This window comes from Micropterus dolomieu, linkage group LG03 (genome assembly GCF_021292245.1).
Source record: "Micropterus dolomieu isolate WLL.071019.BEF.003 ecotype Adirondacks linkage group LG03, ASM2129224v1, whole genome shotgun sequence".
Taxonomy (NCBI): Eukaryota; Metazoa; Chordata; class Actinopteri; order Centrarchiformes; family Centrarchidae; genus Micropterus; species Micropterus dolomieu.
The window spans coordinates 16,051,216-16,065,654 of NC_060152.1; the positions used below are offsets into that span (position 1 = coordinate 16,051,216).

Genomic DNA, 14,439 nt, shown 5'->3' on the forward strand with positions numbered 1-14,439 from the left:
AGAATTGACCCTTTAGATATGAGACTGACTGACTTATTTAAGATAATTGAGCGATTATTAACTAACTGATCACTAGTAATAATTGTATAATTATTCAAAACTACCTAGAGGTCCGGAGACTCTAGGATTATAACAACTCCGGTGGTGCCCTGAAACGAGGAATAAATTTTGATTTTATGAATCTTAAAAATTCATAATTGGGTATCAATTCTCATAAATGTATTAAATTGCATGACTAAAATTTAGGTCTGCTACACATTGTACAATCTCGATGGCTGCAGTCTCAGTGGTAAGGAACTCACCTACCAATCTGTACTTGTACTGTGATATTAGACTGTGTTGCTCCACTGAGGGAAAAATGCTCTAAACCACTCTCAGAACCTTGGCTGAATGACACTACTCGCTCTCTCAGACGTGCCTGTAGAATAGCTGAGAGAAAGTGTAAAAAGGACAAACTTAAAGTCTTTGAAATATTGAGGGAAACATTGTGAATACCAGAGAGCAGTAAATCTGCTAAAATAAATTTTTATCCCATGTAGTAGCAAGTAACAGCTAGAGGCCTGTCGTTGTTTTCAATGTTTCTAACGCTCTTGTTAACCCTGGCGAATCAGACTGTGTTGTGCCATCTATAATCTTGTGAACACTTTCTGAAATATTTTACTGACAAAATTGCTCATCTTAAGTTTTCCCCTACTACATTCATCAGTGACCCCTCTGCCCTGCTCTCTTCCCGCAGTTTGAGCCGGTTACATTCTGTCACACTGTGGGCGTGTCTGTTCTGCTCTGTTCATTTAGTTCTCAATCAGTCCTATTATTTGTAGTCCCTTCTGTATCTGTTATTTAGCCTGTGTTTTGGTTCCTTGTCTTAGTTCCCAGTTCGGTGTTAATGTCTTAGTACAGTATTTACTCCTGGTCTGTGTACTTCAGTGTTTACTATTTTGATCTGTTCAGTATCTGTCTTTGAGTTGTTGAGTTTTGGGTTCGGTTCTGTCTGTTGTTCTTTGTCCAGTATCTGTTATATCATCTGTTGTGTTTTGGTATTTCCCTTATTTGCTGTTCTGTTCCATGTTTAGTGTTGTCCTGTGTCCCAGTCGGTTCCGTCTCTGTTCCCTACTCCATTCTGTTAGTCAGTTGTCATGTTTCCTGTTTTGAGGTTCGGTTCCTGGTCTTGTGTTCTCTGTTAGCCCTGTGTCTTAGCTCCTAGTTCTGTGTCTCAGTTCATGTCTTAGTGTTTACTTTTGGTCTGTGTACCTCTATGTTATTTTGCCCTTGTCTGCTCTGTGTTCTCTTTAATCACGGCTTCAGTCTGTTTTCATTATTGGTTGTAGTTATTTGGTTATCTGTCTGTATTCGTTTGTTATTTATATTTCTCTGATCTGTAACCTGTGTTCTGACTGTTCCTCCAGTATCCCTCTGCCTGGCTGTCTCTCTGTTTTCCCCTGCTCTCTTCCTGCCTGCCTGTGTCTCGTTGGTCTCATGTCTGTCACCTGTGTTGCTCCCGCCCTGCTCGTTAAGCGTAATTTATACTTCTGGGTCGAATCAGCGGCGTAGGTGATGGGGTCATAGGCTACGCAGAGGCTACGCGGTCACCTGACGTTCACCTCCTCAAAAATGTAACTACACATCAATTCGACGCAGACCGTAAGCTCTGTGATTGGTCGGCTGGGTAGCCTCGCAATGCCTCGAGAAGGGTCCAGCTGCAGCCCGCAGACAAACCAGACTGTATATAAAAACCAGACAAACGTGAAGCCACCGTGACGTTTATCTCGACCGCTCAGCCCACGCATAGTTGTTAAATAAAAAAAAGAGCCGTTAAAAAAAGAGGTGTCAAGTGTCAACGTAGTAATCCGTGTACATTATGTGTTAATATTTACTATACTATACTTACATATTATTAATATAGAATATTTATACTATAATTCCTGCAAATACTTATTTATAATAGCCTAATGATAATAATAAGGCAATGTTTCAATTCATACCACTGTTGTATATTTTATTTCTTCCAAAGTGATTTTAAGTTTCACAAACCAAGAGTATTCTGTAATGTTACATCACAAGCCAGATGTGTCTCGATTTAGGTTAAAACTTAACATTACTGAGAATTTATTGACAGAATAACAGTGGTACGAACATATCAGCTGTTGCTGGACACGTCTGCTGTGTTGGCTGCAGTGGTCTATGTGACTGGGCCTGGAGGAGCTAACCGTAGCTAGCTACCTATTCCTGACAGCCCCCCGAAGTATATTCCTCTTACCCCAACCAGCAGTGTCTTCTGGGACAAACCATATTTGGAAGTTCAACTTCCGTCAACTTCCGTCATGGTCTGCAGGCTGCAGCTGGACATACTTGAATGCCTCCGAGCGGACCGGAAGTACCCTGAACTTTGAAGTAACATTTACTAGCGGCCAAAACGGCGGCTGTGACACAGTGAATTAATATATTTGACCATCGCAACCCGAGCGAAATGACTCGTTTCGCTATCAGAATGCGATCCATTCGTTTGGTAACATTTGAAAAGGCAACACCAGCCGCACGTTTACAATTTTACTCCCATTTACGTAGGCGGAGGGCTAAACCGGAAGTTAGCCTACTCGGCCGGCAAAAGTCAACACAGTGGACGCTGCAGTGCTACTGCCGACTAGCGTTTGGGGGTGTAATCGCAGAATGACAGACACACCAATGCACAAGTATAAATGCATGGCTACGTGCGTAGACCCTACGCAGGAGTATAAATAGGCCTTTAGTCCCTGGTGTATATGTTTGCTGTTTCTCTTCAGTCCTCGTCGGGTCATTGTCACGTGTATACGCTCTGTCTCCTGTGTTATTCATTCAGCCCTGGATATCTGCCTGTAACCTCGCCTGTCTGAGTTTTGGATCTGTGTTTTCCCCACACCTACATTTGGTTTTGTTTTTGGACTCAGCCACTGACTGTGTTCACCTTTTGTTTGGTATTCAACCCTTTGAACTGTTCCTGCCTGTTTTCCGTGTCTGCATTTGGGTCCACCAACCTGCCTCACCACACAACCATGACACATTCCCCCTTCTTTCTGACGTAATTAAGAAACTATGTCCTGCAAACTGCTCCCATGACAGTATTTCTGCATGCTTTTTTAAAGATGTTTTTAACCCTGTTGGATCAAGCATTGTATCCTTGGTTAATACATCTCTCAGCTCAGGGTGTGTTCCAGCTGTTTTCAAACAAGCAGTTGTGCAGCCGCGTTTAAAAAAGAAGAATCTGGATACTTCAATTCTCTTTAATTTTAGACATATCTCTAAGCTCCCCTTTTTGCCAAAAGTCTTGGAGAGGGTGGTTTTTAATCAACTCCAATTTTTAGATGATTTTAGTATTTACGAAAAATTCCAGTCTTTATTTAAGCCCCGGCCGTCACAGTACTGAAACTGCCCTTTTAAGAGCTTTCAATGATCTTTTAGCTGTTGACTCCGGAAACTCTGTTGTTTTAGTGCTTTTAGATTTGACTGCAGCCTTTGATATGGTTAATCACTCCATTCTCTTATCCCAGCTCGAACAGTGTGACAGAATCATAGACTGTATATTAGGTCTGCAACTAACGACTATTTTCGTAGTCGACTAATCTGTTAATTATATATTTGATTAGTCGACTATTTTTTTTTAGGGTTAGGGGGTGTAATTTTTCACCCCCTAACCCTAATTAACTAATTAAATATCTTTCAAGTGAATTACTGATCTCCAACACACAGCCTAACTAGCTAACGTTACCATTAAGTGAATGAGGTTTACTATTCAGAATGAACACCAGTATCAACGGCAGCGGGAAAAACCAGGGAAGGAGACAAGACAGCGTAGGCTACTCCTATAATTCACTGATTTATACTAACTTTAAAACTTTTAACTGTTTCACAAAGATTTTTTCTTTGGAACTATATAAAATAATAGCAAATTAAAAGCATGTACTATAACCACAACTGTACACCAACAATGTAATGTCTATTTAGAACAATAAAGCAACAGTCCCCTTTTATACTACTTCTGTAGTTTATTTTTCAAAAGTGCTTATAAGTTTTACAAATGGAGAATGTTCTGTAGGCTACATCACGAGCTAGATGTTCCTTGATGTACTTTAAACCATTACTCATTACTAATAACTTTTTTAAAGCTGGGTCTCCGACATTGCCAGCTTGTGTTGGACATATTTGTGCTGCGGTGTTAATGAGGGAGAGGAGGAGAAAGAGAGAGACGAGTGAGAGGATGTGCCATGTGAATGCGCTACGGAGCTGATCTGCAATCAATTAAGATTTTTAATAGGCCTAGTAAAATAAAATAAAATCAGTATGGCGGTTAGCGTTGATATGATATAATAAATGAAACACTGGAAACCTCTGTCTCTGCTGGTCTGTTGTTGCTGCTGCAGTGGTCTGAGTAAAGCCGCGATTATACTTTCTGCGTCCGCGAGTACGCAAGGGTCCGCATGACAAAAAAATCGTCATTGGGGGGGTACGTGTAGGTTCCACGCGGACGTCCGCGTGCCTCCCATTTTTTGTGACTGCGCGGACTTGTATATCAGAAGTGGAGGTAGTCATCGTGAAGTCACCCGTTGGTTTGTGGACTGCCTTTCTGAAGCCTTGAGTTTGGTTGATGGGCCAGCACCATGTCAAGTTTTTGCAACCAGGAAGTGCCCAGAAGGGACCATATTTGGAAGAAGACAGCGGAGCTAATGGCTGTGCATGGAGCTATCTAGCTTGCTTAGCTAGGTGCAACTGTAACTCACGTTAACTGTCATTTTAACAGGGCTGATAACTTTGTCTAGCGAACAACAGTCTTAAAACTAAATATACTCTCCACAGAAAGTGAACAGCCAACTCCTAATAAGCTTTTTCAACGGTGCTGATTAAATTTACAGAGTGCCGTGGGTAAGTCGGCTCTAGCCTGATTGGGAGGTCGCCATGCGGCGACGGCTTGCAATCATTGATAATCCCGCCCTGAAACATACTCTTGTGACTCTCAAAGACCTGTTAGTCTGCCTTCAAAATGTCCACCTCCACTCCATTTATTATCCTAAATTAGATGCACCTGTTTCAGGTCGTTAGCTGCATAAAGACACCTGTCCACCCCATACAATCAGTAAGAATCAAACTACTAACATGGCCAAGACCAAAGAGCTGTCCAAAGACACTAGAGACAAAATTGTACACCTCCACAAGACTGGAAAGGGCTAAGGGGAAATTGCCAAGCAGCTTGGTGAAAAAAGGTCCACTGTTGGAGTATATCAAGGTTCTGGCGTGGCCTAGCCAGTCTCCAGACCTAAACCCAATAGAAAATCTTTGGAGGGAGCTCAAACTCTGTTTCTCAGCCCAGAAACCTGACTGATCTAGAGAAGATCTGTGTGGAGGAGTGGGCCAAAATCCCTCCTGCAGTGTGTGCAAACCTGGTGAAAAACTACAGGAAACGTTTGACCTCTGTAATTGCAAACAAAGGCTACTGTACCAAATACTAACATTGATTTTCTCAGGTGTTCAAATACTTATTTGGATTTTTGCCTATTCGCATGGGTTCCTCAGAATCAACTGCCGGGGCGTGCTGGACAGGAGAGCTACCGCTAGTGGTGGTGCTGCACAGGTTACGAGGGTGAGTACGGAGCCTATTTCCACCCCTCTCCCTATTATTCTCTCTAAGCCGGTTATTGAGGCGAATGGCCAGGGAAATCAGGGAATCTAAATTAGAGGTCTCATCTCTAGTCGCTAGCTTGTCCATAACCCTCCTCTGAGAGGCCGCAAATAAACGCCATTTGTAAGGCAGTCTCTCCCCACCCGCTCTCAGCAGCTAAAATGTAAAACTCCAATCCATTTCCTACATAATGAGTACTTTTACTTTTGGACATTTTGCAGAAATACTTTTAACCCAGGCATTGCTTTAGATGCAGGTCTTTTACTCGTAATGGATTGTTTTTACATTATGGTTTTGCCACTTAAATATCAAGGATCTAAGTACTCCTACTACAACTGGTGATATTTTATACATGCATTCAACCTCCCAGTGTCTTCATGCTTTAGACACCGTGTTTCATGGAGCCTTGAGATTCATCACAAACTTAAAATCTCTCACTCATCACTGTTTCCTGTATTCTCGAGTTGGGTGGTTCTCCCTCTCCATTCGGCGTTGGATGCATTGGCATCTTTTTATTTATAAGGCAGTATTAGGACTTCTTCCTCCTTATCTGAACACTTACATCCTCCCGAGGCCTGCAGGGACATATCACCTGCGCTCACAGGATCTGTTTTTATTGACTGTCCCTAAAGCCCGCACTGACTTTGGCAAAAAGGCTTTTAATTTTGCAGCACAATCTGCATGGAATCAGCTTCAGAATGAACTACAGTTGATGGAGTTGGTCTCACTTTATTCTTTTAAAGGCTTTTTAAAGGACCTTGCAGAAAGGCAGTCTGTCTGTCACTGTTTTTAAATTGATTTAGGACCCAGTTTTTTATTTTTTTTATGATGTTGTTGTTTGAATATGATGAGTGAAAGTGTGTCTGTATATTTACCTGTAAGTGTCTCTATATCTATTTGTAACCGCGCTGCTGCCACTTGCCAGGACACTCTTGTAAAAGAGATTTTTAATCTCATGGAGTTTTTTTATCCTGGATAAATAAAGGTTTGAATGAATGAAGTTAAGGGGAGACACGCAAAACTTCCTATTGATAATAGTAGCCCACCAATAAAACGGGGTTGTATTTTAATACTAGGCTACCATATGTGCAGTGTTTTTAGACATTGTTTGCGCTATGAGGGTGGCTCTGGGTTTTAATGATCCACTCACACGCACTGTTTTAATGCATGCTATCACATTTAGTTTAGATTATAAATTAAGAGAAAATAAATTTAATCACAGTTAAGAAAAAGCATACATAAAATCCACACTGGCTCTCATCACCCCCCTGGGGGGTTCGCGGGAGCGCGCAATGCAAGGACGATAGAATCATATGCATGATCTAAAAAAGATGTAGGATTCTAAGTCATAGACATCAAGGTCTGTTTCTACACGGTAGAGCTCTCCAGGCACAGACACGTACCATTGTGTGGTATTAGACTCCTTTTGAAGCACTCAAATATTTACAGACTTTGTTTCTGAAGTAATTCCAGTCTTTGGCTGAAAAACTAATGTGCGTTGTGCTTTCACAAAGAAAAATTTCATCAAGCTCTCTTGTATAAAGATGAACTTTTCCGTGCTCAAACAAGAATCCTGACATTCTAAAATCTTCCACTGCCCATTCAAACTGAGGCGCCCATGCCTTTCGGTCCAGAAATTCAGCCAATGTTGTTGGTGGAGTCTTCCTTCTAGGAGCCATACTCATTGCAACAGGATCTATAATGATACGTCGTTTTGAAGTCATTACTCCCAGTTGATTACCTGCGATGCGGATTCACCCAAAAATCCTCACTTCCTTAAACACTGATGCTGTAAGGATAACTTGTCCAAGCTCCCTCGGAACAGCTGGAGCATCAGAATTCTTTACATAGGAAAGAAAGAAAGGAGAAAAACAAATTATGAAATCACAAACAGATTTTGCAGAATTTTAAAGAGTAATGTTTGGATTTCAAGTGTCCTTTATGTAATAATTTAACAAAAATAGCTACATGATACAGTGCTGTGTGTATAAAAATAACAAGATGAAGTAGTGCTGTGTAATTAAACATTAGATACAACTGTATATTTAATGTTGGGCCTCACAGTCTGGTAGAACAAAGACTGGCCGTTGTGACATCCTGCAGGCCTGTTGAAGTCCCAAAAGCCTGAGTTGGAGTTATCTCAAACAAAGGACTGTAAAACAGGCGCCAAAGCCCGTTTCACACCTAGGTGCGAAATAGTGACTGAAAGCTAAAAGCAGAGCCACTATTGGCTGCGCTTGTAATCTTGCAGGTCGCCCTGGTAACGCAGCCAGCGCGCCCCCCTCAGGTATAAGTAGACCTGAGCACAGCCAGCACATTGTCTTTTCACAATTGCGCAAGCGGTGATAGGGGACGCAATTTTCTCTTTGTTCCTGAATACAGACTCAAGTCTGACTGGCTATCTCTCCCTGACCCAGTGTTTTAGTATACATCGTCACGTCATAAAACAATAAAACAAAAGTGTAGGTCAGTCCATGGTTGGCCCACGTCCTCTGACCCCAATGTTTGTCATCTGACTCCACGAATCACCATGCTGTTGCTGGGCAGATTACAAGCGTAGTTCCTGAAATGAGATATCTTGGAGAAGAGATGTTTTGTACCACATTCCAAACCACCCCTCACCCAGGGCCGTTAAATAAGAGTTACGACACTCCCATTGACTTCTGTTGGAACTGTGGAATGAAGAAGTAATGCGCGTCATGGGGCAGCCGATAGTTCCAAACACTGAATAGTTCCAGCGCTGAGCCCCGTTCATTTCAGTGTTTCTGAAGTACACTACCTGGTAAGTTGATGAAATTACTGCATTTGTTGACATTTTAACTCATTAGCTGTCCTCTCATGAATCTAGTCAATAGTGGTATTTTATGTCACCAGCTTTAGTCAAGGTTTATCGGACGATATTAACTGTTAGATTATATAATTGCAGCTAGCTAACGTTAACGTGCATAATTTTAACACTTAACCAGCTAACGTTACCATACCAAGATGTCAGTTTGCCAATATTTACCTCAAATGTAAAGTTATTAGTTAGTCAGCATACATCGTTTATCTTTGGTCATTAGATTTGTTGTAACTCAGTATAGCAGCACTTAGTTGCCGCTGTAGTAGTAACGTTACCCGTGATTATGATGAACGGTAAGTTATCTATCTCAGCAAGATAACTTGGCTAGCTTGTATCTAGCGAGGTTGTTACTTGGTTAATGCAGTCATTACACACAATGTTTGTTTGACAGTGCATCGGTGATGGGTGATAAGATCAGTGGCATATGATGACCGAGGTAATATTTTGGACATCTGTTTGATAGAATACAATTAATTATTTTGCACACAACTCCTCATGTTAATGGCTCCCTGCGACTAATAAAGGTAAAAACGTGATACTGTAGTGATTCAGAATTATGCTGAAAGTAGCACATGTACATGTAAGGAATGTATGAAAAGGTGTTTAAGGTGTTCAGGTGTATAATTGAAGTTTTTCCAGGTCTTGCTGAGACATAAGTCCTTTAATCCTTGATATATTCTTCAGGTGATAGTAGGCTGACTTTATAATTGTCTTAATGTGGCTCCTCAAATTCAGGTCTGAGTCCATGACTACACCAAGATTTCTGGCTTGATTCGTGGTTCAGATTGAAGCTGAGCGCTGACCTTCAATCGTTCTTCCTTGGTTCCAAAAACAATAACTTCAGTTTTAGCCTTGTTTAATTGAAGAAAATTCTGGCGCATTCAATCGTTGACCTGTTCAATACAGTTACTCAGCATATGGGGTCATAGGGTGGTGATGGCGCGTAGATAAGATGCTTGCCTTTGATGTGGGAGACCTGGGTTCAATTCCCACTGTGAGACATCCACCATTGTGTCCCTGAGCAAGACACTTAACCCCTAGTTGCGGGGTGCGTGCGACCTCTGAGATGTATAGCAATTGTAAGTCTTGTAAGTTTTGGATAAAAGCGTCACCTAAATGAGTAAATGTAGTCCCCTGGTGATATCGTTATGTAAATCTGTGTCTCATCTGCATAATTATGGTAACATATTTTGTTGTTTTTCATAATCTGAGCCAGTGGAAGCATGTAAATGTTAAACAAAAGAGGCCCCAGAATGGAGCCTTGGGGAACTCCACATGTCATTTTTGTCAGCTCAGATGTGTGATTACCTATAGACACAAAGTAGTCCCTGTCCTTTAAGTAGGATTCAAACCAGTTTAGTACTGTGCCAGAAATTCCAACCCAGTTTTCAAGTCTGTCTAGTAATATGTTGTGGTCGACCGTGTCGAATGCAGCACTGCGATCCAGTAACACTAAGGCTGAAAGTCATTGAAGACCTTAACAAGAGCCGTCTCAGTACTGTGGTGTGGTCGAAAACCTGACTGGAAGACATCAAAACAGTTATTTAGTGCCAAGAAAGCACTAAGCTGTTGAAAAACAGCTTTTTCAATGATTTTACTTAAACATGGGAGATTTGATATGGGCCTTTAATTGCTCATTAGTGACCTGTATAGATTGCCCATTTTTAAGCGTGGCTTAATGACGGCGGTTTTCAAGGCCTGTGGGAAAAAAACGGAGAGGAGAGACATGTTGACAATTTGTAGTAGATCTGAGGCCATGCATTTAGAAACATTTTTGAAAACACCTGTTGGCAGAATATCAAGGCAACATGAAGAGGATTTCAGATGTTGTATTATGTCCTCCAGGTTTTTATGGTTAATAGAATCAAATTGTCTCATGCTATATGAATTGTTTTTAAGTGGACACAGGGACAAGACATATCCTGTTACTGACATGGAGGCACTGATTGCTTGTCTAGTCTTGTCTTGCAGTCAGTAGTTTTACACACAAGTCTGTAGCAAGCAGTAGGCTAAGGTATATGGTGAAATATAAAAAAAAAATAGATTCCACAGATTCAACAGAATGAATTTAGTCTTATTTTCTTTGGTATTTGTGTCACATAGCTACATATGCAGTGATGATTTCTGGGTAATATGTAAATGACGGCCCAATCTTAAATTTCTATTTGATCATGTGACAATTTACGACAAGACTCCAGAAATTGGGTGAAACGCAAAATCTGACCAGTAGACTAACAGAGCACACGTGCAAGCTGGAAGTGTTGCCATTCAAACATAAAAGTAGTTTCAAGAAGAGAGAGGAGAGAAAGCAAAGCTCCTAAATAAGATTGTTTTGGCTGTTATCATTCCGTGGTCAGCTCGCCACTCAGTAGGTCTACCTGTTGTGTAAATTGTGTGGATGTGTGTGTGTGTTGTAGCTGGCCGGTTTTCAGGACATGGCGTTGTTTATGAGTAGGCCACTTTTCTTATTCACCATAATGTCTCGCCTCTCTGTCTAAGATGAATGTGGTAGTTGTGATTCAGGAGGTTATTGTACTGAAGTTGCCCGACAAAGTTTGTGTCTTTTCAGCACAGTGGACACCTCCTGCACACAGCTGTTTGTAGTGACATTTCAGGATTTTGACAATGACAGCACTGGCCATGCTCCTTTGACTTCTGTACTTTGCAAATACAAAAGTCTAGGTGACACAGTCCGACTCTAAAATCCATCACATGATGGTACTTTACTTTAGACAGCAGCAGCGTGTGTGTGTTGGAGAGAGACGCACACAAAGACAACTGTTGAATTTAATATGGAAAGAAATCAATTTAAAGAGCTTTAAATTAGGTATTTACTGCATCTAATCTTATAAGTTGTTAAATAGTGGCAAAACGAGGAAATAAGGCACATACATTTGACAATATACACGCGTGTACAAGGGCCCATCATAACAGCTTGCACTGGGGCCCATTGTTACCAAGTTACGCCACTGCATGCTGCACAGTGTGCGGGCCAAAATCATTAACGTTAGTTGCACATTGATTTTGTTGATCACGTGAAAGTTTAGTAGCCGCAGTTATTCAATCAACAGCTGTCTCTCTGTGCTGAACAGGGAGAACCACACGTTTCCGTTGTGTGCACTGCACAGACAGTCCGGAGCTGCATTTCCGCAGTTCCGAGTTCCGTCTTATTTAATTCTCTCAACATTACGTAATCAATTACGTATCAATTAACCTCTAGATAATCAATTATTGAATACGCATGGGTGCGTTGTTAAAAAAATAAGAGTGGTAAAAGCGTCACAGCATCCTTTAAAGATATCTTAGCTGAAGGTAGAATACCGCATAAAATTCAAACAGACTAGGGAAAAGAGTTCTTAAACAAAGATTTCAATGAGTAAATGAAAATCATACACTTTACCACATCAAATGAGACTAAGGCATCTGTAGTAGAGCGCTTTAACAGGACTCTGAAATCTAAAATGTGGCGTTATTTAACGGCCAATAATTCTAAATGATAAAAGATATATTGATTTAGTCACCTCCTACAATCATAGTTATCATCGTAGTATTAAAATGAAACCGATTGATGTAACAAAAGATAAACCCCAGAAAACAACAACTGCTCCGCTGCGGCCCCAATGGTGGGTGATGTCAAAAGATATACCCCAGAAAACAATGCAAGTCTCATACACGGAAGGTTACATGGTTCGCCTTTAATCGACAACTTACTTCAATCACAAGAGGAAGCAAGATTCTCTGCATTATATGCTTTAAATCTAGACATTTGTCCCATCATATTAGTGAGGCATAAGAATTATAATACACTATACTTTAATTAATATAGTTGTATATAGCTAACTGTAATATCATGAATTTCATAGGGTTCTTAAATGTTTGTGATGTGCATAAGGATTATAATATACTATACTGTAATTAATTTAGTTGTATATAGGTAACTTTAATATCATGAATTTCATAGGGTTGTTAAGGAATTGTGTTGTGCCACATTTTAAGACTACAGACCAGTATGCTCCAGACAGACAGCTTTCTATTCAGCTTCTCCTTTACCTGCGAAAGGGGAGAGGATGAAATTAAGTTTTGGAAACTCAGAGGGGAAAAGAGGCATACTTTCGTAGTATTACAATGACCTAAAACCCATGTCTATGTTACAGGCCCCAGGCGCAGGGTGTGTGGACAGATAATAAAACCTGTAAAACAGGAGAAATAACACTGGAAACTTGCTGCCGTTGGTCTTGACGGTCATACCAGAATGGCAAGATTACGACAGCTACGTCATCAAAACAGTTGCCAACCGGCTGTAGGAAAGCGCTATGCTGCCCCCTACTGTCTTAGTGGAGTACATATTCGTAATGCTAAAACATTGGAGGACTTTGGTGACTCTACATCAAATTTATATACAGTGTTACAAAACAAAAGATATTGTTAAATTGAACCAAAAATAAAATGTGACCATACATTTTTTGTGCGTCACACGCTCCTGGACAAAAATAAAATGGCTCCCGACATCTCAAAAATCATATTCAACCATTATCATAAAAACCTTGAGTTATTTTCAACCAATTTGATTCTAGTGTTTGTCTAGACAAGGTCAGGTAAGTGTGTATTTCAGGTAAGGCAATGTAAGTATGTTTGTGTTATGTAGGCATAGGTAAGTATGTGTATGTAAGTAGAGGTGAGTATGTGTTGAACAGTGAACGTGTTTTTGTCCTTCAGTGTAGGTAAACAGGAACAGAATAAGGCACTACCGTAATGTAAGGCATTGCCTGGTACATCAGTGGCTGGTGAGGTAATTGGTAAGGTGCTTGGTAAAATGTGGGATAACTTTCCTGTTGTGGCACGGGGCATGGCTGTGCCCTTACAGTGTTTACAGAGCTGTGTGTTTGGTATGAGGGCTGACCTAAGGACTCATATGTCAGAAGCTGTGTGGGCCTTCCGTTTCATGTGGACCTCCTGACCAGCTCATTATGTGTGTCAACTACATCAGTTACTACAGGTACATTATCTTAATCTGTGCTGGGTCTTGTTCCCTTAGGCTCATGCTCTTCAAACTGTGCTTGTTCTACAGGAAAGTACTCCTTGTTGCTTTGTACTGGTTCATCTTGTCTTTGTTTTCTTTCATGTGTGTTAACACTGTGGTTTTCTCTTCTGTTCTCTTGCACCAGTCGGGCTGCTTTAGGCACCCTTGCAGGTAAGATGGATATGGGCTGCTCTAGTCTTGCCTCCCTTGCAGGTAAGATGAGTCTGGGCTGCTTGGGGCCCTCTGAAGTTGGAAAGTGAGCTGCATTTTCCTCAGGCTGAGAGAACGTTTCACAATTCCCAGTTCAGTCTCTGTTAGTCTCGGCACTCTAAACCAGTACTGTATTCCTGGAGATTCCTCGTCTGTGTCCGTCGAATCACTGTTCTGGGAAAGCTCCCTCTGGTTTTGTGTTTTTACATGTCTGCTTTGCCTTCAACTCTCCCTAGGTGGTGTGGTGTTGCTCTGTGGGGGTGGGTCAACAGGTAGGTCATTGACAACATGCAGGAGATTTCTGTGAAGAGTCTGCACTCTATTCCCACCAGTCTCTGGGGACACATTGTAGACGGAACGTCGGGATGTTCTCGAACAACATACACTGTTTGTTCCCAGTAGGACTTTAACTTCCTTGGACCTCCCCTCTCACCCAGGTTCCAGACCAAGACCCTATCACCAGGCTGAAGGATGACCCCTTTCAGGTGACGTTCATAATATTTCTTGCCTCTTGCACTGGATTGTTGACTATTCTCGGAGGCAACTCGATAGGCTTCTCTCATTCGCTTCGCCCATTTCTCTGCACAAGCCCTGGGAGAATCTTCTTCCTCTTCTGTAGACAGACCAAACAACAGATCAACAGGTAGGCGTGGATGACGTCCATATATTAAGTAGTATGGTGAAAAGCCTGTGTGAACCCATTGAGGTGAAAAGGTGCAA

The 14,439-nt window shown here is 41.3% G+C and overlaps 1 pseudogene; it reads left to right on the plus strand.

The window, feature by feature from the left end:
- LOC123968077 overlaps positions 1-14,194 on the plus strand; it is a 27,171-nt pseudogene extending 12,977 nt beyond the window's left edge.
- The last annotated feature ends 245 nt before the right edge of the window (positions 14,195-14,439 follow it).